Below are 3,798 nucleotides of genomic sequence, written 5' to 3'. Positions count from 1 at the left end.
CATCTCTCACCGTACCCTCCTCCTCCCTCAGGGACGGTTTGGCTTCCTTCTCGCTGACCTTCCTTCTATAGCTTCCTTCTCGCTAACTTCCTTATCGCTTCCTTCTGTGCAGAAGTGTGCGGTGGAGGAGAAGGGCGCGGCATGCAGGGAGGCTGAGGACGCCAGGACGAGGGTGGAGCTGGAGATGAGCACGCTCGCGGAGAACGAAGCTACCCTGAGGGCGGATTTCCTCTCTGCGCGCCGACACCAGCAGGAACTGGAGAAGAGCGGCGATGAACTGAAGACGGCAAAGCTAGGTACGTGTGCGGGCTCGTACGACGCTGGGTTTCTCCTGCGTCTGTTATTGCTGCCTTCTTTCTTTCTCCATCTCTCAGTCTCTCTCTCTCTCTCTCTCTGNACTCTCTCTCGCTCTCTTTTGCTCTCACTTTCTTGTTCTGGTCCTACTCTCCCTCTCTACTTCCCTCACCTCTGTCTCCCTTGCTCCTTCTGTCATTTCCCCACTCTCTATCTCTCTACTTTTTCGCCCTATTTCGTTTCCCCTGTATCTCTCCTGCTATGGTACAAATAAAAACAATGCCATTACATAATATGTGAAATGTTTTAATTTCATGAAAAACAGAAATGGAAGCGAAGATGGAGAACACACAGGATGAGAGGCGAGCGTTGCTGGAGCGGTGAGTGCTCTCATCTCGGTGCTTAGAGATACCAATCATTGTTAATTAAGAATTAAATTTATAACCAATATATATCAGCTAATATCTTTATATATATATATATATATATATATCCATTTGTAATAAATTACATTTTACTATAAACCAATGTTTATTCATTGGCATGCGCGGTAGAGGGAAGGTGTGTGAAAAGGTGGAAGGAAGGTGTGTGAAAAGTGGAGGGAAGGTGTGTGAAAAGTGGAGGGAGGGTGTGTGAAATGGTGGAGGGAAGGTGTGTGAAAAGGTGAAGGGAGGGTGTGTGAAAAGTGGAGGGAAGGAGTAAAAGAAGTGTGAGGAAGGGATGATAGAGATGGAAGGAGAGGATGTAAGCGGTGAAAAAGCAGGATATCACAGTTTCTTTAGTAACATCCAGACTTTCATGGACGGCTATAGTTGGCTTATCACAGATACCTGTAGAGTTAGGTTTTCCCTTCCTAGTTCATGTTTACCTGTAGAGTTAGGTTTTCTCTTCCTAGTTCATGTTTACATGTAGAGTTTGGTTTTCTCTTCCTAGTTCATGTTTACATGTAGGGTTAGGTTTTCCCTTCCTAGTTCATGTTTACCTGTAGAGTTTGGTTTTCCCTTCCTAGTTCATGTTTACCTGTAGGGTTAGGTTTTCCCTTCCTAGTTCATGTTTACATGTAGGGTTAGGTTTTCTCTTCCTAGTTCATGTTTACATGTAGGGTTAGGTTTTCTCTTCCTAGTTCATGTTTACATGTAGAGTTTGGTTTTCTCTTCCTAGTTCATGTTTACATGTAGGGTTAGGTTTTCCCTTCCTAGTTCATGTTTACCTGTAGAGTTTGGTTTTCCCTTCCTAGTTCATGCATCGCTGCCTGTGCCTCTTCCACCTGTCGTCGCATTTTCGTCGATGATTCGCGCAGCTTTTCGCACTCCGACTCGCTGGCCAGACACCTGGTGGTAGAAAACGGAAGCGTAAGAAATGCAGCGTGCACACACACACGGCGTCCAAGCCTCGCCCAGTGCAACGTTGTTATAAAACGAATGTCACGCACAACTAAACATTGATAAATTCACAACTTGTCATCACAAGGTCATGTTTCGTTAGTGTAGGTGACTTTTACACACCCTCCCTCCACTTTTCACACACCCTCCCTCCACCTTTCACACACCCTCTCTGCACCTTTTTACACACCCTCCCTCCACTTTTCACACACCCTCCCTCCACCTTTTCACACACCCTCCCTCCACCTTTTACCCACCTCCCTTCACCTTGTATACACCCTCCCTTCACATTTTATACACCCTCACAACAACTAATATTTAATGACTACTAAGTCTGTCATAACTAATACGTTTGATTGAGTAGAGCTTTCATTTCATCGTGTTTGTTCTCTCTGTCTGTTTGTCACAGATTGAGAATAATCGCGTGCAGAACAGGAAGTGGGCAGACGACAGTGAGGTGCATAACTGCATGGGCTGCACAAAACCATTCTCTGTCACCAACCGTAAGGTAAAGTTGTATTACTTACATAACAGTTGTTCGATATTATACCTACGGGCTGATCTTAATCGCAAGCAGAGAGGTTTGTAATAGTAGGAATGCAGTCATTTTAATCGCACACTTGTTGTTGTGCATTTTCTCTTTCTTTCTTCCTTACTTTTTTGCAACTTTAGTACTTTCTTCCACATTTTTATCAATTCTCACCATATTAGAACTATATATATAAATAAATAAATATATTTATATCAGAAGTAGATAATAGAGAACCCTATTATTTTGATATTCCTATTTTTGATAACCCTATTTTGATAACCCTATTTTGATAACCCTATTATGATTCCCTATTATCTATTTCTGATATATATACATATTTATTTATTTATATATATAGTTCTAATATGGTGAGAATTGACAAAAATATGGAAGAAAGTACAGAAATTGAACATGTATATATATATAAATAAAATATACATGCACATGTGGCTTTGTTAGTGGTAATGAAGCATGTCTCTCTGCGTATTTTCAGCACCACTGCAGGAACTGCGGCAACATTTACTGCAACGAATGCTCGGCTAAGTCCGCGACAACCGTCTCTTCCAAGAAGCCGGTGAGAGTCTGCGAGGCCTGCTACACATCTCTCACCACCTCCTGATGACGCAGCGAGGTCAAAGGTCGCGCCGCCGCCATCTTGCCGGCCGCGACGTGACGATGTGATTCGCACGCCTTTATTTATCGAGCGATATTAAATTTCTTTTTTTTAAGCGGGGAGGCATGTACGTTGAAGCAAACTTGAAGGATGTTTACGTAACGTTTTTAATTATTTTAGATTATTATTTTCTATCAGTTCGCTGTGAATCGTATCCGGTTTATAGTATTATAATCCGGTTATAATCCAGTATATAGTATTATAATCCGGTTTAGTTCTCGTTAAATAGAGAATATTGATTAATATCATAATTCTGTTACAAAATGTCATTTTTTTGAGGTAGATGCTAAATTTGCCCCAGCGTTACGCAATTGGTACAATATGTATGTCTATCGTATGTTTACAGATTTAATTTTCTGTAGGTAATTACAATAATGATATGCTAAATTGCTAATTAGAGAACTACAATAATTTAGTTTAATTTGTGTTGATAGCAGCTGTAATTTTGACTGTGAAAACGATCGCATATCGTGTGCACTAGATCTCCGCGTAACAGACTAATATAAAATTGTTTGTAGTCGGATTTCATTTGTCGTTTGGTGTACATAGACTGAAATGTCATTACCGGCGTAAAACTGGGGAAATTTCTCCTCCCCTCCCTAACTGCTTTCACTTCCTTCCTCGACCTTGCCATCTCCTCTCTCTCTCTCTCTGGGGGGGAGATAGGAGAGACAGAGATCAGAGCAGAGATAGATAAAGAGGTGTGAGGGGGAGCAGACTGAGAAGAGAGAGAAGAGAGCAAGACGAGCAGATAGATAGGAGGTGACGACGAGAGAGAGATGAGCACGAGCGAAGAGACGAGAGAGAAGAGAGAGCAGAGGGAGAGAAGCAGACGACGAGAGCAGGAGAGAGACGAGAAAGACTGACGGGAGAGAAACGGATGAGAGACCGAGAAGAGAGAGATGAGAGAAGAGAAA

The 3,798-nt window shown here is 42.3% G+C and overlaps 1 long non-coding RNA gene across 1 annotated transcript in view; it reads left to right on the top strand.

Annotated features, from left to right (window-relative positions):
• Nucleotides 1–677, top strand: part of LOC106819027 — a 1,472-nt gene extending 795 nt beyond the window's left edge. Inside the window, exons 2-3 of the long non-coding RNA XR_001395331.1 lie at nucleotides 113–296; nucleotides 620–677. This is a non-coding gene — a long non-coding RNA (uncharacterized LOC106819027). The remainder of the gene's footprint in view (nucleotides 1–112; nucleotides 297–619) is intronic.
• Nucleotides 678–3,798: the final 3,121 nt, after the last annotated feature.

The sequence above is a fragment of the Priapulus caudatus genome, unplaced genomic scaffold, assembly GCF_000485595.1.
Source record: "Priapulus caudatus unplaced genomic scaffold, Priapulus_caudatus-5.0.1 Scaffold2756, whole genome shotgun sequence".
NCBI classification, from domain to species: Eukaryota; Metazoa; Priapulida; class Priapulimorpha; order Priapulimorphida; family Priapulidae; genus Priapulus; species Priapulus caudatus.
Note: the sequence above shows the minus strand (reverse complement) of the source record. Positions and strands in the feature narration are given on the sequence as shown.